Raw genomic sequence first — 24,290 nt, 5'->3', positions numbered from 1 at the left:
ATGGAGAGGAGTCTCATTATGAAACAGGTATTACAAATGAAGCTACAGTACCTGCCTTTGATAATTATGTTTTTCTTTTGTTAAGATGTGGCTTAAATTGTATTGCTAATATTTCTATACATTTTGCAAAAAGAAAACTGAATCCCCACTCTGGTTAAGTTCTCAGTACCAAAAAATGGCAAAAAATTATCAGAAATCAAGGGACTTTCATGCATACTGGGACTGACCACTATTTTATATGCCATATGTTTATAACACCTTCACAAACATGATGCCGGGACTCTTGAGATCAACTAGCATACTTTTGAATTAACCAGAACTGTTCCTCATTGAATACATAAAAATAGGAAGTTTCAATACACTTCAATTGTACTGTAAATACACCAACCTTGCTAACCTACAGTAACTAACAACTCTATAGGGTGTTGTATTTTTGAAAACCTGCACACTCTGCAAACTAACTTCAGTAAACTACAATTTCCCCTACTTGTTTACATAGCCACACAGAGCAACAAAAGTAAAACTAATAGAATTGCAAAAGTAAAATTGCATTGTGCAATTAAACTCCAAATTGCTTAAAAACTGAATTGCCTATAAAGTAAGCAATGAAGAACAGACATTTAAAGTTTAAGTATATATTGTTTGTTTTTTAAAAAACATTTACACCCCCCCCCCCCCCCCCCCCCAAAAAAAAAAAAGTTACACCATTCAAGGCAGATCAATGGCATTTGTATAACAGGATACTAGAAGTTTAACTACAGACATGGTTGAAATTGAGAATAGATCTGACCAGCTGGTTGCACTGAGGCCTACAGTTCACATACCCTTTCAGAAATGCAGCCACAATAATCTGCTCCATTTCTTACCTTTCAGTTTTCACCATGCATAGCCTTTCAATACTGTAGGGACAACAATGTATCTGCCCTCCTCCAAACCACTACTGGAATACACATTTTGGTGACACATACCATCATCATACAACCCCCCCCCCCCCCCCCCACTACCACACACACATTAAGTTTATACCCAAGCTTACTCTTTCATGACAGACATATTAGTAACAAATTATCACAGTGTTTTTTTTTTTTTTTTGCTTTGCAATATATAACACAATTGAGTAATCGATCGTAACAAGACTGTACACCATCATAGAACACTATTATTGGTGTCGCTTTGACATTACACATTCTCAATGAATATTTCACGATTTCACTATTTTTTCTGAACTCCTCCAAAACCTAATATTCCATAATAAATACTATCTGTACATAATAAATAAATTTAAAAAATCCCATCATTAGCTGTTTATTGTAATATACTAGCTATAGCGGCGAATTCGCAACATATACTAAATCATAAACATGGACTATCATTTTCTCCTGGCTTGAAAAAAAAACAATATTTAATTACTGTTACATTTATTGTTTACAAAACAGATATCAACGTATATTTTTGTTCTGGAATAGCATTAGTACATAATATTAATTATTGTGAAAGGCGGGGGCACAGATATTTTATAATATATATATATATATATATATATATATATATATATATATATATATATATATATATATATATATATATATATATATATATATATATATATATATATATATATACACACATACACACACACACACATATAAAGTTTGTTATTTTTCCTCAATTTATACCTGAGAATACGTCTTGCCTGTTACCCAGTCCTTCTGCAAACGAAAACACACGAATGAACTCTCTAAGCAAAACAAGACTAGACCCTGGGAACGCCACCCCCCCTACTTCACTGATTGGCCGAAACAATCACGGTAACTACAAATTTGAATCGCAGATTGGCTGCTGCTGCGGTCCCCCCCCCCCCCAAACCCAACCTGTGTTCAGTTGCCCCCCGTGCTGTCCATTCTGGGAACTGCAGTTATTCTTTTACCAGGACTGCGTATTCCCGAACGGCGGTGCGAGATACACAGAACTACAAACCCAGGCTCACCTCTTAAAATACTATGTAACATCTATTCACAGATCCATCTACGCGTTTTTCGTAGCTTCCCGTCGTTAGTCCCAAATAACGGTACGTCGAGAAGGTAGAGTGAATTGCAGGCATACAACCACAGGCCTCGGTGCAGCCACACTGACCACATTAAATCCATAACAAGCGTTCATTTTAGACCATTCATACTGCATGAAAAACAACAACTGTACTGAAGATTATATATCGAAACAAATACATCTCGACCGTTCGAACATAAACCCGCGCTAGCAGAACAGCGAACGCAATTACAAACAAAACCAATCAATAAACAAATCAGAACAGTTAAAATATTTATTGAAAACACCAGAAAATATACATTTCACAGAATGTTTTAAATGATCAAATGTACATTGTTTCTGCTTTTGAATTTGAATGCATAGGCCTTGTAGTACTGTATAATTACAATGTATTGTTTAATAATTTACTGGTATATCTTACATTTGTTTGTTTTACATATTATATGTATACATCACATTTAAACAAAACTCAATGGTGTTTGGGCAAACTTAGGTTGTCCTATAGCTTTTTTTTTAGAAATAAAAAATAAAACACCAACTGTTTAGAACAGAATAACAAAAACCGATAAAAGGTAAAGGGTCCGGTGAAAACTGAAGCAACCTTAATTTATGTACACACGAGACCAAAAAAGGCTTATTATATTATATGCCTGGTAGTTCAGGGAATACTTCCGGCACCATAACAGGGAAACTCCGAAAATAAGAGTTAGCAAGGACCATAAAATGTGTACAAGTACGTGACAACTCTGAACTACATACATCTCGAACGCATGGCGTGAAAATCAGTGGTGCAAACAAGCTACTTCAATATCGCAAGAAACCAAAATGTTAATTTATTCCATAAATGATGCTAATCCAAACTAGTACGTTTGTGCTTCCATTTCCTTCAATATACTACACACCATCCATCACCAAAACTGTTATGAATCCCTTATATTTTCTGCTCTGCTTTCCTGAGACCGTCATAAACATACCTAGCACAATACGTCAAACAAATGAACAAACACCTGCCTCTTCCTCCTTGACTCCAAGAGAACTGAGTTTGTAAAGCAGTGCAAGTCATTTTAATAACTCGGGCGATACCAACAACCCAAAAACCATAGGGAAGGGTATTATTGCATAACACATCCGATAATAATTACATCCCGGAAGCTTGCCTTATTGTATAATGTGCGTTTAAATGTCTCATTACTTCAATAATCTGCGTACAAATCACAGCAATGCCTGTAGAATCTTTGTCGGTGGCAAGTAATTACCTGCCTCTCCACCCTCCGACGTGCATAGAGGAATCTGGCCAGGTTTGTTTTAGCCAATCAGCGTGCAACCCCTAAGCTACTGGAAGTTATAAACAAAAGAACCTCGTGGGAACTTCTGTTATGATTGAGACTGGTTGAGGCTGGATATTAGTAAAGTGTATAATATAGTAGCTTTGATTCCTACACGATTTAGATTATTCTATGGCGATTACTCAAAGAATCGGCATATCATTACAGCGATTTTATAAAAATCCTTCGTTTTTCCTTGGGACCTGATATGATTCACTTACATATAGTGCGCAAGTCTTGTTGTTTGTTTTCTCTTTATCAGTCAAAGACCGAATTATATTTTATCCGAAAAAAAACGTAGTTACTTTTAGTTACATTAAAAAGAAAAAAAAAAAAAGAACTACAACTAATCAGGGGCATCACTTCACAAAAGGCTTGGGACGGGCGCAAAGAATGCATTTAGGGGCCTAACTTAAACAAACTTAAAAGAAAACTCTTAGCATTGCATGTATAACCCTAGTGAAGCAATGGATATTTCTCAATTGGAGTAAAATACCAGTACTTCTTAGACTGCTAGACTAACGTTACTGACTTGGAGCTGTTTTACTATAATATCCAACAGTTATTGTGTATAGAAAATGTATGTGTCATATTTTATTTAATCACAAATGCACTATTTAAAAAGGGGGTTATGATATGTCATTCTTTTTGCCTTTTTAATACACATGTTTTCACAAAAATTAATTTGCTCTATCAGAAAATGGATTTAGCTCCTTTACATTCCTCAGTAACAACAATACAAACATGTCCCAACATGACCCGAGCTGCACGCAGACAGCTCTGAAATAGTGATCCCCCATCCCCCACCCCAAACCCTATTGGCTCACACACACAGGGGTACATTTACATATACACAGTCCAATCATTCAGCTCCTGCGCAAACAGCTGACTAGCGGAACCAAACATAAATCACATCACAATCAACAAAGACGGCTATCTACATACAGCTGCCCTGTGCATGTGACACCCCAGGAAGCGCACCATCACGGCCTAGACACGAAACGCACTTCCACTCACAGACTCACGCGATGTGACACACACAAACGGCAGGAAAGACAGGACAGCACGCACCCACACACACAATATACTAACACTAATACTCCCTCTCCCCTCCTCCCCCCCAATGTCCAGTCCCAAACAGTCCCAAATTAACCAGCCGTTGCACTGCGCCTCGCTCAAATGCTTCCTGGCCCGAAACCTGGCTGCTGTTTGGCGAGGGCTGGGTGCCGCAGCCACAGCGTGGGGCATGTTCTCACTGGTAGCACAGGACAGTCTCTTCCTGGCAGTGTGAGGTACTCTCTCGCTGGTGGTGCAGCACTGTGCAGTCTCTCACTGGTGGCTGCGTGGGTCACGCTCTCTCTGGTTGCACAGGACAGTCTCTTCCTGGCAACGTGAGGTACTCTCTCGCCGATGGCGCTGTGCAGTCTCTCACTGGCAACGGTGCGGGGTAGTCTTTCTGGTAGTGCCAGACAGTCTCTTCCTGGCGGTGTGAGGTACTCTCTCTCTTGTGGCGCCGCGCTGTGCAGTCTCTCACTGGCGGAAGCGAAGGGTACTCTCTGGTAGCGCAGGAAATTTTCTCGGGTGGCGCAGAACACTCTCTCCCGGGCAGCGCAGGACACTCTAAGATGGCAGTTGTGGAGTGGATCTCTCTCTCAGCAGCTGCGGCACGGGGCTTTCTTTTCTCACGTGGTAGCGCTAGTCTCTCTCCTTGGGTCTTTTCCTCTTGGGTGGCTGTCTCTCTCTCTCCCAGATCAATGTATCCCCCCTGCTTCTTTTGGTTGCTTCTGACAGGGAAACTTCTGTAGTATTCAAATCCTGCTTACTTCTGACACCAGTGTTGCGGCAGCGGCGTGTGGTGCCATGCTTACCAATATACACCTTTTAAGGGTGAACCTCCCTGCTGGAAATTCCAGCAACTGACTAGCTTAAACTGGTCTAGCTGGTGACCAGCTAGGGTTGAGTTTTGGAACAACTTAGCTGGTTTACTGCTGGTCTGACCATCTTGTCCCATCACTTGCTGGTCTGATCACCATACCATATCTAAATTGAATCAATGTTTGCTCAGTTAAGCCTAGGATATTAATAGTGATTTAGGTTTTAGATATTCTTACTTGTACCTTTCTGACAGAATCAGTTTTTTTTTTTTTTTTTTTTTTTTTTTTTTTTAAGCCAGCGTGATTAAACAGCTTTTTCCTACCAGGCATGCCCAGTCCTATCCAGTTCTTTACATATACAGCTATATCACTTTGCTGTTTTGTTGCTTGCTTCTCTTCAGTCAAGAGCACTGACTGCAAACCTTAGCTAGTATTTACTGAAATATTACACCTGGGTAAAGATGTCTTCACTTTTCCTTTAAGGTACATTCTAAATGTTTGTATTACTGATAGAGTGAAAGCGCAGATACAGCACATAACTTGCTCTTTTAAATGATTAATCATATGGACAAACCACTAGGACAAACTGAAGACATAACTACAAAAAATGTAGTACTCTAAGATAAAATATAGCAGACTTGGGACAAAAATAGTTATATTTGGTATTTAGTGGAGTTTACTGTATATACAGTGGTTTGCAGAAGTATTCACCCCCCTGCAAAGTTTTCACATTTTGTTGGCACCTGAGCGGACTCCTCGACACTTTCAAATTAGACTTTACATGTAGAATCTACACAAACTACTCCACATTGATAAAGTTAAAAAATGCATATAGAATATAAATAAGTAAGATTTACAGAGAAAAACAGATTAATCTCAGTTGCTACTGCAGCCCTAAATCAGCTCAGGTGCAAATTATTTGTTTGAAAGGTCACAAAATTAGTGAAATGGTTTCAGCCTGTGTGTACTCAAAGTGGTTTAATTTGTAGATAATTTCCCTCAGGTATATAAAGACTTTCAAGCTGCAACTCACATAGTGATCCGACAAAGTAACCATGAAGACCAAAGAGCTTTCAAAACAAGACAGGGATAAAGTGGTAGAGAGGCACAGAGCACGAGAAGGGTACAAGAAAATTTCAAAGGCGCTGATTACCCCTCTCAGCACAGAGAAGTCCATCATTAAGATGTGGAAGATGCATCATACCACCCAGATACTACGTAGATCAGGTCGCCCTCCGAAACTGAGAAATCGGGCAGCAGGAAATTGGTTTGGGATGTCACTCTGAAGCCAACAATGACCATGAGAGATCTGTAAAGTTCTGTGTCTGAGATGGGAGTCAGTGTTCACTCATCAACAATAAGCCGGTCCCTACACAAAGCTGGCCTGTATGGACGGGTGGCAAGAAAGAAGCCATTACTAAAAAAGCCTCATCTTAAAGCACGTATGGAGTTTGCAAAAAAGTACACACATTTCAAAGTAATAAGTTACTGTAACCAGTCACAATTTTTTTCAAGTAATTGTAACTGATTACTTTTTAAAAATAACTTCCCCAATGCTGGGTACAGAGGTTTAATTTGTGAGGAAATGGGGTGTGACACATCAGGCTGAGCTTGCTATTCTTGTCTTTTGTGTAAAATAACAGCACTCCACAAGCACAAGTAGTTTTCTTAAACAGGGCAGGCCTGTATGTTTATTTTAAACACAAAAACAAAAATAAACAAAACAAAAACTTAACTCCTTCCAGGAGTGCTAACTACTACGAGTGTTTCAGGATTTTAAACTAATAAACTGGACGACTAAGCCGTTTACCAGACTCAAACACATATACTCTCTACACAGTACGTTTTCTTTGTCCCTGCTAGTCTCACCTTAATGGAGCCCTGGATTCTCCTTTTATAGGATGTGGCTGCTTCCAATTGTCACCAGTTATTCTATTTTCACATGTTTTTGGCAGTGAGGAATTAACCCCATCCCTGCCAACCACCACCAAAACACACAAATACCAGTACTTTACAGGCAGAGCTCTTGATCTGCCATATGAGGATTAACAACATGACCTTTTTAGTAGTGATACACCAGAGAAATAGTTGGTTTACTTGTTTACAATTTCTCTGTTATGTCAGTGAAGACATGCACAGGGATGTGTTGGTGCTCAACCGTTATAACAAGTGAGCTGATTGGCTGTCGAGATTCAGAACTTATAGCCGCGTTGCCACCGGTGTTGTTTATCTGAAGGAAAAAAAACAGTGTGTGTGTGTGTGTGTTGTCCTGTCTTTCCTGCCCTTTTGTAACTGATTAACTGATGTAACACCGTGTGAGTGGAAGTGCGTTTCGTGTCTAGGCCTTGCTGGTGCGCTTCCTGGGGTGTCACATGCACAGGGCAGCTGTATGTAGATAGCTGTTTTGTTGGTTGTACTGTGATTTGTGTTTGGTTCTGCTAGTCAGCTGTTTGCGCAGGAGCGAGGGTCTGAACGATTGGACCATGTATATGTAAATGTACCCCTGTGTGTGTGAGCCAATAGGGTTTGGGGTGGGGGATGGGGGATCATTATTTCGAAGCTGCCTGCGTGCAGCTCGGGTCATGTTGGGACATGTTTGTATTGTTGTTACTGAGGAATGTAAAGGAGCTAAATCCATTTTCTGACAGAGCAAATTAATTTTTGTGAAAACGTGTATTAAAAAAATATATATATCGCAATAGATTAACTTCCTATGCTATAGGCCAAATACTCTATCGGTTTAACCATTGGATTAAATGTGACTGGAGCCTAGGAAGTGATAGGTACCAGAAAGCAAATGCAAGTTTTAAGCTACTGTGTTTGTATTTAAAGACGTACTGTATTACAGTATAATCGTAAATCTCGAAAAACTACTCACTTCTAAATCTTTTGTAGTCATTTTTGTATTACTTTAGTATAAATACATGTTAATTTGGATTCATATGTTGTTTTTTTCTAACTTTATGTGAACGAAAAGACACACATTGGCCTGTTTTCCCATTGGAAATAGTGATATTTTGAAATATCACTGTCCTGGTCACAAAAACAAAGTTTGTGGGGAATAATAGCCATTTTCTATACTTTTGAGGCATAAGCAATTAGGAAATAACACTTACTACCCAGGAACAAAAATTGTGTTACATAGTGTAGTTTTTTCCACCGGTCGGGAAGTCGGTCAATCTAGAAAAAGACGAGACTCCGTTGCAAGAACGTATTGACCTGGAAGGGAAACAATATAGCAGCCGCAGATTGTAAAGGCAGCTTTATTCATTTACCAAGAGGTCATGCATGACAGCATATAAGGGGGATAGAGAATCATAATCTCTTCCTTCGCATTGGTTTGTAGTGAGTAAGAACCAGAAGGACAGTGAAACTACATTGCTACAGAATATTCGCAAGTGTTTTGTTTGTGTCTGTTAGTAATCGTCTGTGTTTGTAAATCACTAGAGGGCTAACACATTCTGGAGCTGTCACCAGAGGCCAGCACAAACCCGGGACAGCACTTCACTTGTTCCACTGTAAAATGTATTGTACCACAATCACTAATTCACACACTAAACTGACTTGTGTATGTGTTTTATGTTTAATGTGGAATAACAGCACTGTTATTTTGGGACCAGCCCAGGGATTATAAATGTAAGTAATACACACCGCTGTATTACTTACCAGCATTATTATTTACTGTTTGTTTCACCGTCCGGCACTGGACATAAAAATAAATAAAACAAACCTTTTCACCTGGATTACAATTGTCTGTCTGTTCTTTAATCACCTGCACTTGCACTCTATCAACCACTTTGCCACAAGACGCCATCAGCCTTGATTCTCAGCTTCTTACAGGGATCACGTGTATACATGGAGACATAAAATATTACCCCTCCGTTGTAACGTTTATATCATTATAAAATGAGGGTGGGAGTGGTCCCCAGGCTACCCCATCAAGTGATCCTGGGAAGAGATTATCCCAGTTTATTTAAACTGGTTGAAAATAAACAAAAAATAGATCCTCAAGACAAAAAACCACAGGTTACTAATTAAAGGTTTATTGTTTTGTTTCCTTTTGTTGGTGAAGCCTTATTTATTGGACTAGCTCCCAAGAAATGCTATAAAGCATGTCGACAACAACGTATAGAGAAAAAGAAAGGGGCTCAGGGTAATAGGGGGTTGTTGGGGAAAACAGGTAAACGAGGACAGAAGGGGTGAGCATTCATTGTACGGATGCAGACATAGTTAAAGAGACAGGGGAATTGACAGTAGAGGAGATCAGAAACACAGATAATTGATATGATATGATGTCTCCAGTAACAGGATAGTTTGGTAGAGATCAGACAGAGGACCCCACATTGATTAATATTAGAGAAAGAGTAATTTCAGTAAACGGTATTCCAGTAGAAAATGTTGTAAATCCCCACGAACACTTTATTAGAAAAAAACAAATTGTTATATAGAGTGACTGAGATTAATGGGCTTAGGGTAGAGCAGCTGTTACTACCTCCAGCATATCAAGGTAAAATGCTTCGGCTAGCACATAATCTCTTATTTGAGGCACACTCATGTACAGGAAAGACGCTCCATAGAATACTTCAGATTTTATTGGATAGGTGTTCATAAAGCAGTTGAACAATTTCGCGATCTTGTCCTGAATGTCAAAAAGCTAGCCCCCAATCGTATTTCAGGGCTTCCCTCCAATCTATGCCAATTATTAATATACCTTTTAATAGGATTGCAATAGATTTGGTGGGACCCCTGTATAAATCAGCTCGAGAAAATGAATATGACCTTGTTATCATAGAATATGCCACACAGTAGCCTGAAGGTACCCCTCTTAGAAACATCACATCCAACCTGATTGTTAAAGAGTTAATACAAGTCTTCTCCTGGGTTAGGAATTCTGAAAGAGATCCTCACGGATCAAGGAACCCCCTTTGTTAACTGTATAATGTGAGATTTATGTGCAATGTTACAAATTATCCCGATTAAAAATTCAGTTTACCATCCACAAATGGGTGGCTTAGTTGAATGTTTTAATAAAACAGTTAAATCCATGTTAAGAAAAATAATTTGTAAGGATGGGAAACATTAGGATTTTTGTTGCCTTACCTGATGTTCGCTATCCATGAAGTTTCCACGGGCTTTCCCCATTTGAGCTCTTATACAAACGACAACCTAAAGGGATCCTTGAAATTACCCGAGAAACATGGGAAGAACAGAACCCAGAAGGTAAAAATGTAGTATACTATGTTATCCAAATGCAAGATTGTATCAATAAAGTAACCCCTATTGTACACAGTCATTTAAAACAGGCAGAAGAGAGACAGCTTGCTATTATAACCAACGTGCTGGAGTCAGATAGTTTAAACCAGGGGGTTGGGTCTTAACACTTGTTCCTACTCATGAAAGTAAGCTTTTCCAACAATGGGAATGACCCTATGAGATCATCAAGTCTGTAGGGCTAGTAAATTATAAAGTAAAACAAGTTGGTAAGCATAAACCAGAACAAATCTCTCACATTAATCTACTAAAGCCATAGGTGGATTGTGAGGCTCTAATAGGAGAGGCTGAACCAGTTTCCCCGAGTTTACAGAAAAACAGGTACATGAAATACAGAAGATAATAAAACAGAATTCTGGTATCTTTTCGACTCTTCCGGGCCACAATCATCAATCAACATGATACTGTAACGGCCCCAGGAGTTAATATTAAATTGAAGTCAAGAGGGCTGATGTAAAACAGGAGATTGAGTTAATGAAAAATAAAATGTAATAGAGGAGTTCAATAGTCCCTGGAGCAGCCCCATCGTCATGGTCGCCAAACCTAATGGCACCTGAAGATTTTGTAATGATTTTAAACAGCTGAATAAAGTATCTAAGTTTGAAGCCTACCCTATGCCAAGTTTAGATGAACTGATAGAAAAGTTAGGAAAAGCACAGTATCTCACTACTTTGGACCTTACAAAAGGGTATTGGCAAATTCCCTTGACACCTAATGCCAGAGAGAAAATAACCTTTGACACCCCTTATGGTTTATATCAGTATAAAGACATGCCTTTTGGGATCCTGGAGCACCAGCATCTTTCAATGTCTTGTGGACAGGGTATTAAGACTGCACGTGGAGCATGCATCAGCCTACATAAATTATATCATCATATATTCTGAGGTATGGGATGATCATTTAAGCAAAGTAGAAGCTGTCCTGAACTGTTTAAAAGAACCAGGTTTAACAGCTAATCCAGAAAAATATTTTGTGGGATTGAGAGAGGCTAAATACCTAGGGTACATGGTAAATACCTATGGTACATAGTGGGAAGTGGGGTGGTCAAACCACAGATAAATAAAATTGATGCCATTAAAAACTGGCCAACTGTATTAACAGTAGCTAACTTCTCACAACAGATTATAATACAAACAGAGGCGTCCGATATAGGACTAGGTGTAGTCTTATCACAAATAAAAGATGGAATAGAACATCCCATAATGTACCAAAGTAGAAAATTGTTACCCCGGGAAACAAGGTATGCCATAGTAGAGAAAGAACATCTAGCTATAAAGTGGGCCATAGAATCACTGCTAATATTATTTGTTAGGAAGACCGTTTGTACTAGTTAGCGATCATTCACTCCTAAAGTGGATGAAGGAAAATAAAGAACGGAATGCTGGAGGTGCTAGGTAGTTACTCACATTGCAGAGGTTTAAATGGAAAGGAAAATATAACGCGGGAAAATAACGCTGATGGTTTGTCACGGGTACATTATGGCAGTAATGAGGCCCGCTCAAACCAATAGATTAGAGCAGGGGGAGAGGATATGTGGCAAATAGAGTGTATGTATAATTAAGAACAATGGAAATAGCTAGGGATATTTTCATTGTTATTAATAAAAATTTGCCACAGTATAATTATAGGATATAAGAAAAACTGCATTATGGTTTGGTATAAAAATGGTTAAAACTGTCCTGAGTTGACTGTAAAGAAACTGCATTTACCAGAAATACTGGCTTCAGGCATGGGCAAGTCCAAAATATAAGTTTTGTGTTTAAACATGGATGTCACGAAAAATAAAAGTTTTTAAGAGGAATTAACTAACCTTAGTGGTTGTATCTTAAACAAACCGACAGCAAGGGAAATGCTGATTCTGGAAACAAAGGAACTCTGTTATAATCTACTAAACTATGGCTGTTTTATTTTCTTGATGGACAAAAAGTGTGACCCGTAAATAACAGTGTCTTGTGCAGCACAAAAGAAACCAGCACTCTGGTTTATTGTTTGGTAACGTACATTGGGCAAAGGACACCGAAAGTTTTAGTTCTATTTTAACGTTTAAAAATATTTCATTGTTTGTGTTATTGGTCCTTGGAAAAACTCTGTTCAATATAAATGTTGATTATAGAAAGGACAGGCTTTAAAGAAGGACTGTGTGTTTTGGAAACAATTAATTAGCTAATCATACGGGTTGCACAGAGACACAGAAGAAACCTTGGGTACCTGACATTAAAATAAAACATTAAAGAAGGAACTGGAACTTCAAAAATGCATTACAAATACACACAAAGACAGTGTCTGTTTTAAAAGTGTGTTTATTATTGGATGGGACTGTTTTATTGAATTCCTTTGTTATATACTGCAACCGGTTCCTGAAGACCAGTGCAACGGGCAGATTTGAAACCAACCAGGGAGTTTGGACCTGGAAGACAGAAAATCATTGGAATTACAAATATATAATAACGCTGGACTTGGGTCAATTTACAGACCTAAGGATACTTACCTCTGCAACGACTGAAGAAGACTGCAAGAGGGGGACTGGATAACTACCTCTTGCATCATCCATCGACCACCTAGAGGGGTGCCAACTGTCCAGCAGAGGACAGTATGCCTATCTTGCAACCAGTGCCCTCTAGTGGAGAACCTCTACAAAAAAACTGGAAAACGATCAGAGAAAGGATTTAAGCAAAAGACATTCAATAAACAGTGAGCAAACCAATGGTGGTGTGATACTTACAGTTCAGGGCACAAAAGAGGAACATGTGAAATGTGCAGTTTCAAGAATCATCCATGGACTGTGCATTACTGAAAAAACATTAAATGTTAAGATTATTATTTAAGAATTATAAATTAACAGTGGTGTGTTGCACAAAATACTGTGTACTAAGCATCAGCCCTTATAAATGACCCTTCATGAATGTAAGTTTAAGTGTGAACAATAAATTATTGTTTATTAAGAGCGTCTCACTTCTCCAAGCTCTGGTTTCGCGTCTACTTCCTCTTCCAACTACCTGCATCTCTCAGTTACCTACCAACAGTAAACACAGTCTTTCACTGTGATATATATATATATATATATATATATATATATATATATATATATATATATATATATATATATATCTATATAGAAAGTCTAATTTAGAAATTTATAGAAAATTAATTAAAAATAAAAACTGAAATAGCTTGGTGGAGAAGTGTCCACCCCCCCTTGTAATAGTAATCCTAAATTAGCTCAGGTGTAACCAATCGCCTTCAAAATCACACACCAAGTTAAGTGGCCTCCATCTGTGTTAAAGTGTAGTGATTCACATGATTTCATGATAAATTCAGCAGTTCCTGTAGGTTCCTGCGGGGTAGTGCATTTCAAAGCAAAGACTCAACCATGAGCACCAAAGCTGGAGGGGTCAGTGGCACATGTGAGCAGTCTGTTGCTCCCAACATGCTGGGAAATGCCAGTAACAACTGAGACTCTTTAAAACATGCTTTCAAAACTTCTTAACAAGTTGATGCAATTGTAAGTGTTGCAATTGCCCGCAGCTTCAGTACATCTCATTACAATATTTGTGATCCCTCATTTGCACTGAGTCTCCACCCTGTTTTTGCAAATTTCTGCAGGAACGTCCAGAATTACATATTCATTTAACAGTAAAGCGCAAATAAGATTGGAACCAGCAAAGCGTTTGTTAAAGTGATGCTAACAGCGTTGTATTTCTTTAGTGCATTGCACGCTACACTTCCGTTTGCATGTGGATTGCAACGATTGCAACAGATGCAACACTTTAGTCTATCTACCTATTTGTTTTCGAGAAATTTCTAGAAATTATAAATTATATATGCATCTTCGAGTCGGCAAGATTGAACATTTCACTGGCAGTCATGTTATTACACTTAATATTCAAAACATGTAATTTGCTTTATATATATATATATATATATATATATATATATATATATATATATATATATATATATATATATATATATATATATATATAGCTCTGGAAAAAATTAAGAGACCACTGCAAAATTATCAGTTTCTCTGGTTTTACTATTTATAGGTCTGTGTTTGGGTAAAATGAACATTTTTGTTTTATTCTATAAACTACTGACAACATTTCTCCCAAATTCCAAATAAAAATATTGTCATTTAGAGCATTTATTTGCAGAAAATGACAACTGGTCAAAATAACAAAAAAGATGCAGTGTTGTCAGACCTCGAATAATGCAAAGAAAATAAGTTCATATTCATTTTTAAACAACACAATACTAATGTTTTAACTTAGGAAGAGTTCAGAAACCGCTTTCATGCGTCTTGGCATGCTCTCCACCAGTCTTTCACATTGATGTTGGGTGACTTTATGCCACTCCTGGCGCAAAATTTCAAGCAGCTCGGCTTTATTTGATGGCTTGTGACCATCCGTCTTCCTCTTGATCACATTCCAAAGGTTTTCAATGGGGTTCAGGTCTGGAGATTGGGCTGGCAATGACAGGGTCTTGATCTGGTGCTCCTCCATCCACACCTTGATTGACCTGGCTGTGTGGCATGGAGCATTGTCCTGCTAGAAAAACCAATCCTCAGAGTTGGGGAACATTGTCAGAGCAGAAAGAAGCAAGTTTTCTTCCAGGACAACCTTGTACTTGGCTTGATTCATGCGTCCTTCACAAAGACAAATCTGCCCGATTCCAGCCTTGCTGAAGCACCCCCAGATCATCACCAATCCTCCACCACAATTCACAGTGGGTGCGAGACACTGTGGCTTGTAGGCCTCTCCAGGTCTCCATCTAACCATTAGACGACCAGGTGTTGGGCAAAGCTGAAAATTGGACTCATCAGAGAAGATGACCTTACTCCAGTCCTCTACGGTCCAATCCTTATGGTCTTTTGCAAACCTCAGCCTGGCTCTTCTTTGCTTCTCATTGATGAAGGGCTTTTTTCTAGCTTTGCATGACTTCAGCCCTGCCCCTAGGAGCCTGTTTCGAACCGTCCTCGCCGTGCACTTCACCCCAGCTGCAATTTGCCATTCTTTTTGTAGGTCACTTGATGTCATCCTACGGTTGCTGAGTGATATTCGAATGAGTTGGTGGTCATCCCGGTCAGTGGAGAGTCGTTTTCGCCCTCTGCCGGTCTGTAGCTTTGTTGTCCCCAATGTGTGCTGCTTGACCTTGTTCTTATGAACCGCCGTCTTTGAAATTTTAAGGATGGAAGCAACCCAACGCTCACTGTATCCCTCAGTAAAGCCAGAATTGAACCCTTCTTTTCCTCACTCAAAACTTTCCTTTTCAACTCTTTGGGCATGGTCAATAGTTATTTTTTGATGCCAATTACTTTTGAGGTACTACTAGCACTGTTTTGCCATCCAGCTGGTCCTATTGCAAGAGGATAGTGATGACCACAGGAGTGGTTTTTATACTTTTCCATTTAAATAAGATTTGGTTCAGGTGATCCCCTAATCAGTACCTCATTCAGTAGAATGAGGTGTGCCTGTGTTGGAATTCAGCAGACACTGGAATGGAATGGCTGCCATACATGTAGAGATGCTGATTTAAGAAAAATTTGCAGTGGTCTCTTAATTTTTTCCAGAGCTGTGTGTGTATATATATATATATATATATATATATATATATATATATATATATATATATATATATATATACATATATATATATATATATATATATATATATATATGTGTGTGTGTGTGTGTGTGTTATATTATATATATATATATATATATAATATATATCATATATCTATATGATGGATATAATATATAATATAATAATATATATATGATATATTATCGACTGAATTCATTAAAAGAACAGATATTACAAAAGAGCATCAAAAAAGTTAACCTGAAAGTCATTTATAAGGAAGTTCATTTTTAAAAGATCAGCCACACATAATTATAAGCATGTGGGTTCATCAGGAGGTCCTGCTGTTTTCTGCTTGACTTTGTAACAATATAAACATAGCCTTCAGTGCATTCATTCATGGTTACCCTGTAAACAGTCTGCATTTAAAGGGCATATGCTTTACTTTAATGTCACACCCAAGAACCTGCACTGTCGTGTTTGCCTGAATGAAGTCTTCTTACGCTTTAAGCACATAAATGACTGACAGTGTGTGGCAATGTGTTAGCGGAAGCTCCACAGTTCTGCTGTTCTCTTTATTTCCCTGTCAAGCTTGTTGAGAACCACAACAGATCATAAAGGTTTGGTAGTCAGTTGGGTGAAGCAGAATGGATTTTGGTTGAGTTCATACTAGAGGTGTGATAATATGACAAGTTTGATTATGACAGGTTCTATATTAAATAGTGCTGTCAGACCGTTATCTATTGATATGAAATAACTGTGTAAACAAAGGGAAACCGAGGGATTTCTGTTTTTGTTGAAAAACTGGTTTTATACCGTTGACTTTATACCTAATTTTAACCTTTCTTACAGGCAAATACTCGGAAAATGAATACTGGCACACCCCTAGTTCATACAGTAAAACATTCTTTACTATTATAGAACAAAGCAAACATGTATGAGTTCATTTGCAACAGGTGTGCATACTAAAGATCCAACCCAGCTATGTACTTATTGTTCAGTTATTATGTTGTTAGTCTTAGCAAATAAATCATGTCATGATTACAGCTCCAGCATTATTATTACAGGGGTATCCATTCTGACAGGGATAGGGCCTCCATATGTATATCACAATTACATTTTTACACATTACATTTGTCTTGAGAGAAGATGTCAGATGACAGACAATGTCTATGCAACCAGCTACTTTGTTTTTATATGTATTGTTTTTTTAAGCGTCAGTATTGTATACTGGGGTAACCAATAGGGGTACCAGAAAGATGCAGTTAGTGTCCGATATGCAGGGGAAATGGTATTTGAAATTACAGATTGGAGTGTCTTTGGACATGTGGTAATTCTTACATTCACCAAGGGCCATGTTTATTGATACACTATGGAATACCAGCTATAACACGGAGTTGCTTGTGATGACTACGATACAGACATTCAATCATTAAAATTGTGTTAATTAAAATAGGTCAGTGAAGCTGGTTTAAGGAAGATAGAATCCCTTTTCTCAACAAAGTCTGCATCATACCTGTGTTTCAAATGCAAAACTGGCAGATTTTTTAGGATTTTTAGGGAACTTCCAGAAAGCCACAGTTCAACTGTGAGAAGCTATCAGGACAATTGTGTAACATTCCCACCTATTTGTGTCTCCTCTGGTTTGGGGGTTAACCCAAAGGCTATATGTTGGATATCTGGGAGTAATTGAACACATGGTATCATTACTTGATGTACCATCAGTAATACAATGGGTTTCTGCTAATGCCCAACACATACAGAGGAATGTTCTGTGTTGTTTACACTCTCTCCAACACACAGGAGAATTTTCATTTATCATACATTGTTGCTGAGAAACCCAGAAACTTTATAATCTACCAAATTAAAATGGAGCATTTTGCAAAAATTAATTTCAATTCTGTCACTGCTTTCATTTGGAATGCGCCATGCAGTCAGTGGATGTTTAAACTGCTTTGTTGAGAGGAACTTGACATTTAAACAAGCTGTAAAACAATGTATAAAAGATTAAGCACACAACCATTCTGGGTAACTGATGTCATTGTTATTATTTTGTACTGTTTATTTTTCTTTTTATAATTTACTGATACTGTATCCAGCTGGAAATTCCTGTTCATAGATACTGTGCATTGTCTCAGTGATTCATTTCCTAAATATCATGTAATATTTGTATTAACTAATTTTGCGCTGAACTTCAAGAATTCCTAATTCCCAAACATATTGTCCTCCTTTCTCATATAAAACAATTAGAATAATTACCAAATTCCAACCAGGGTCTTTAATAATTCAAGTCGATTGCCTTTACTGGTGAATCAAATCAGATTACTAAGACTATCCTCCTGACTACAGCAGAACACATTATGTATTAAACCATGTACAGTATTCCGAGAACTGCCTTTTGTTTTCTTTGTTGCACATATCGTTTATATTTTGATATTAAGAAACAGGCGTTAATCTTACACACGTACAATGATTTCTGCATTGTTGCAAGGCTGTCTTCATTGTTGATATAGGGAGGGATGGTTAGCAGGAACAATAAGCATGTTCTTGCTTGTCATGTGTAACAGTCAGTGTTGTGTGATACATTGCCATTACAGATCCTGTCCCCTGTCAGTGAGATGATATTTGGTTAAAAGCTCTAAAACCATGAATGCGGAGGAGCCCAGCTGTATAGTATAGCTGTTGTATAGTGGTTAGGATGCTCGTTTGCAGTGCGGAGTTGCAGGTTTGTGCCCAGCCTCCACCCGGTTACACATGGCAATAATTAATTATTTTACAAGGACCCAGCCTTCACCCTAATACACATGATAATAATTATGTTTTTTACAAGGCCTACCTTGAAAAAGGAGAAAGAACTTCGATAGTATGTTTTAGACTACCAATGGTTTCTGCTCTTACACAGTACTGTTCAATTACATGAAAACTGCCTTGCAACAACTTGTTACCTGATGGTATTGAATATTAACAGCATGGTACAAACAATTTCCATTTACTTCCACACTTATTACACTAGTAGTTACCATTTAAGAGCAAAAATCATTACTAGTTACCTGGTTATTACAAAGTTACGTGTGCCCAGTGATCTGAAGTGATATTTATATTTAGCAGTATTAATAGAAACAACAACTGTAAGAATTTTATTTTCTTTTAGACCCATATAGAATCCCTTCCCCTGTATATCAACAACTTTTACCAGCTATTTTTGCCATGTAAAGAATTAAAACTATCAATCTTGATAAACCGGTTGAAAATTGCTCAACTTGTTACTTCAGCAGTTACCAGAAAGTTATTTTTTGTTTCCTGGGCACAGGCTTCTTGGCCAGGTAGAAGACATTCCTTTGAAACCTTGCCATGGCAGACTGCTTCAATTTCAAATCTTGGAAAGCCTGGATCCTTGACAACACCCGTTATTGCTTCCCTCGTTTGGGTTTGGTTGCAGTGCAACACTGGCGTGCGGGTTGTAAAGTTTAGGTGCTTTCAACAAAGACTCTGGCTGTTATACAATGTCACCTGCTGACTGCAGTGTTGGCTTGAGTGCTGAGAAACACTAATTACCTCACATGAACAAGCTGGCTGGTGGTGATGTCAGACTGGAAGAAGATGGACATAGAGACAGTACTGTAAGAAGATGGAGACAGTACTGCAGGGTATGAAAGCGCTGCTGATTGTTTTATTAATAAAGAGGTTGAAAAAAACAAAACACTCACAGGAACAAAAAGGCACAGTGGCCAAAGCAAATATACACTAAACAAACAGACATTAAACAGACACAGGACAAACACACTAAACAAACAGACACTAAACAAACATACACAGAACAAACACTAAACAAACAGATGCAGAAAAAACAGACATAGAACAAACAGACACAGAACAAACACAGAACAAACGAGACTAAACAAACAGACACTAAACAAACAGACACAGAACAAACACAGAACAAACAGACACTAAACAAACAGGTGCAGAACAAACAGACACTAAACAAACACATACAGAACAAACAGACACAGAATAAACAGACACTAAACAAACAGACACAGAACAGACACTAAACAAACAGACACAGAACAAACAGACACTAACCAAACAGACACTACCCAAACACTGACCAAACCCTGAAAAAAACAAGTATCATGCTGGTGTCAAACCAGCACGAGTAGCAATTGTTATTTTCATTTCAGTTTCTCTTTCACTTATGTTCTTTCTCCCTGAACCCACCAACCCTGTGTGCGTAAAACACCCACTCTTTTATGCAGCTGCGCCGAGACTCGATTGCTAATCAATCATTCACTTGAATCTCGGCAGTCTGCACTTGAACTAATTGAACACTCCCTGTGCCCCCATACAAATACCCACTTTAATCTGCATGTGAAGTGATTGTGCAATCCCTGTGCTTAAATACAAATATGCATTCACACGCCGTGCACCACTACACACATACATATAACCAATAAAATTACACACAGGGGCAGGGCACCCCACCACACCTCATAAAAACATTTCATTCTGCTGCGTTCTCAAATGCCTATCAGGTCTGTTAAAACACAAACTACTGAGTCCTGGCACAATCTAATACAGTTGAATAGGTTGTGGGAAAGGGCAATGATTTTAACTGAGATAAGATATGGTAAAAAAAAAAAAAAAAAAAAGTATGTTGCAAAGCCAGTTTTGCCTTAAGGCTATGTTTTAACATAAACTTGGTAATTTAATTTTAATCAGTGATGGAAAACCATTGTATTAAAGAATCTAATAGTTCAAAAGTATAGTTGTCAGCCTTTCAACGGGTTCTGCTACACCCCTAAGCACTGTAGAGACACAGTTTTCATCTATAGTGTTTTTCCCATTGGCATAGGTCTGTACAAGTAAGTCTGTGATTTTCGAATGTGTGTATTGCTCACTCCAGCACAAAGCTTTCAACCGGAAGCAGTTCCCCTCTCTGCTGCGTGCTACACACTGAAACAACACACTTCCATGAATGGGTGGGTGTGACAGGCTGCGGCTGCGGTGACAGGCTGCGGCTGCGGTGACGTCAGGCCAGATGCAGGAAGAATAATACGCACAAGGTACTGCAGTGCAAAAAGACACGTGGTGCGTCATTTACTAAAGAACAAAAATAAATAAAATAAACAAACAAAACACTGCTCACAGAGCAAAATAAATGGTCAAACAAAAACAAATCTCGCACACAAAAATATAGGTCCAGCTGGGCAGTAGCCTTCACAGATTCTCTATATTTTTAACACTCTCGCTCTCGCTCTCCTGTTCCTCCTCTGAACACACATACTGAGAGCTGAGAGCTGTAGGGTTTATATATAGGTGGCCATCTCCCTATTAGCAACAATTACACAATTAATAAATTGGGAGATGGCCACTTTCTGCACGAGGTTTTTAACCATTCCTGGCAGAGGACGAGTTACTCCCTCGCCTCTGCCAGAACACATTTCAAAACAAAAACACAGAGCGCTTCGCCATCATATCTAAATACAATAAATAAATATAAAAACAACAACCAAAACAATAATAAATACAATAAATAAATCATAATAAACAAATACAAAATAACACAGGGGCGGAGAGGGAGACCCCATTCTAAAAATAAATAAACAATACATTTACAGGGCTCCTCGTCCTGTCACAGTGGGCACCAAAAATCTTTCAAACAGTAAAACAGACTAAAATGTAGGGCCAAAGTACCTGATGCTAAGGGAAGGTATTTTTGTGTTAAATATGCAATTCCTTGAATGGTTTCCAGGAAAATATTATTAGCATAAAAAAAAAGCATAATCTAAGTCAAATGCTTCACAGCAAGCCAATTAAATACATTTCTATCCAAAGGGAGGCAGCACCAAAATGCTTGAAAGGCAAGGAAAAAAATCTGTCTTGTTAAGTTAAATGCTATGCCATGTATTGTGTTGTTCTTATTGTGTTATTGTGTCAAATTCTTAATACATCTTTAGTGCTTTCCTAGCTGTATAATAGTGTTTCAGTGTTTTTTGGTGGTAAATTGGCAGCAAAGGATTAACAGTGCGAGGCAGTTTAATAATTGTTGGCGGTTTTGTGAAACACTTTATTATTTCCACTGAGCTATTAGTGCAACATTATACTGATTTCTGGCAGCATAACATGGTTCCCATGGTTCTTCTCTCCAGCGATCAGTCAGAGCCTCTGTGGCAGGGTGAAAGTCCTAAATGTAAAAAGTGTGTGGGTGTTGGGAATATAGGTTTGGCAGGGATGGGGTTAATTTGTATCTCTGCCAGCAATCAGGGGTGTGGCCATTCTCCAGTTAGTGCTAAATGGTTCTAATTGGGGAGTGGCCACCTGTATTAAAAGCAACCAGAAATCCTTCCTCTGGAAGAAGGAGTGGGTTATTTTTTTGTTTTGTTTTTTGTAGGAGGCGGCAAGCTGTATAGTTTGCAAAGTTCAGTGAAGGCTCTGTCCAGCCTGGACAGTTTTTGATTTGGCCCTTGTGCCTACTATTTTGTTATTTGTGTTTGTTATTAAAAGTGTGCAAGAGCTCTAAACTGCAGCTCCAAACCTCTGAGTCTTATTACTGACACTACCCTGCTACAACCACCAACAACCCCCACCCGCCCCTTTCTCTGCACAATTGTCAACCCTTTTCCTATATCAGTAAGATGTAGTAAAACTCAAACTCATTGACATTTTCAAGTTACAACAAATACTGATTCCAGGGTATGAATAAGGGGCATTCCCCTCACTGTTAAGCAGTACTAGTTTTAACAAAAGAACAAGATGAGCTTCAGTACAGAAGTAACAGAGAGGTAAGGGGGGGGGGGGGGGGGGGTGAGAAAGCTGAGCTGCGAAAAGCAAACAATAGAAGCCGGCTTGGTGAGCCTATTGCTGTTTAGGTCTTGTCTTAAAAATGTAGGGCACCATTCTTTGAAAAATGTGTTCTTACACAAAATAGGAGCACAAGAACATAGGGAAATAGTTATGTATAAGAGGAGGCTGCTCGGTACAGCGATGCTTGTGAGGATTTGTAGTAGTGACTCAGTAGCAATGACATGGTTTGGTAACCCATTCCTTACATAGACAAATGATTAAAAAACATATTTAAAGAACAGTTAACAAAATATGAAGTGAATCATTTAAATGCTAAACACAGCCTGTCACCTATTAGTTAAGCCTCTTAAGCAGGAATGTATAATTATCAGTTGACTTGACTTGAATTCACCCACCCAGCTTATCAGCAGCAACAGAAAAAGAACACCCAGTTTATGTAGAATGGAGTACACTGGTACCAATATATTTGTCTACGTTTCATTTAGTTTCACTTTGTTATTGAATTAAAATATGGAGGCCAATTGGGAGCCCACGGTAAAGGTAATAAAAGCCTGGAGTTTCGTGGACAACAGTTTTGGATATACCATCTACCAAGACCTATCTCTGTAATAATGACAGTCTATCTTTAAAAAAGAAGTGCAAAAGTCCCACCTTGTCTTTATCCTTTGGTAATACTTTGGGGAATATTTCTTGCTGATCAAAATCTTTTGTACATTTTTGAAGAGAAGACAAATCTATTCAGCTTTTTGCAGTTCCCCATAATATCTTGCATGCAAAGTGCCTACAGTGTCAATAGAGTTTATCTCAATATTATTGCTCTGAAAACATTGTTTTAAAAAAAAACAAAAACTAGTCACTTTATATTGTTAGAATATGCACAGTGTAATAACTAAGGGCCATATTTACAAAGGATTTGGAGTAGCTTGCAGATGTCTTGAGATGCTTAATGTGATCAGTTTATGCAATGTAATTTTTAAAAGGGTGTCTGCTCTAGTGTTGTCAAGTGTGCTGTGCCTTGGAGTTATCAAACAAAATGACTAATACTTCATGCTGCACTGTATTGTGATTTATGTTAATGAATTATACTATAGCTATTTTTTTTTTTATTCCCCACACTAACAGCCTCCCTCAACAGAGGTTAGTTGTCACTAACCCTCTGTGCTGGAGGAGGTGGCCTTATATAAATATATTACATATTGTACAGTATAGAATCTGTATTCTACAGTATAGAATATATATTATCATTACATAAGCAAAACAAAGTAAAGTCATGATAAATTTCCTTTGACAAAGAAATTGCTTCATGTTTTCAATTATAGGGTACTTTTAAGTAATTCCTGTGCAGTACTATGATGCTAATGCATTGCCATTTTGTAATATAGTG

The 24,290-nt window shown here is 38.2% G+C and overlaps 1 protein-coding gene across 2 annotated transcripts in view; it reads right to left on the bottom strand.

Moving 5' to 3' along the window:
• The window catches only part of LOC121330945 (protein FAM53A-like), a 39,344-nt gene extending 36,251 nt beyond the window's left edge, over positions 1 to 3,093 (bottom strand). Inside the window, exon 1 of one of the 2 annotated variants that reach the window (XM_041277958.1) lies at positions 3,021 to 3,093. The gene's annotated coding sequence lies outside the window, so the exon portion shown is untranslated. Of the gene's footprint in view, positions 1 to 1,676; positions 1,748 to 3,020 lie in introns of those variants that run through there. The other variant, XM_041277949.1, reaches the window with a different exon arrangement.
• Positions 3,094 to 24,290: the final 21,197 nt, after the last annotated feature.

Source organism: Polyodon spathula, chromosome 2 (genome assembly GCF_017654505.1).
Source record: "Polyodon spathula isolate WHYD16114869_AA chromosome 2, ASM1765450v1, whole genome shotgun sequence".
Classification (NCBI taxonomy): Eukaryota; Metazoa; Chordata; class Actinopteri; order Acipenseriformes; family Polyodontidae; genus Polyodon; species Polyodon spathula.
Note: the sequence above shows the minus strand (reverse complement) of the source record. Positions and strands in the feature narration are given on the sequence as shown.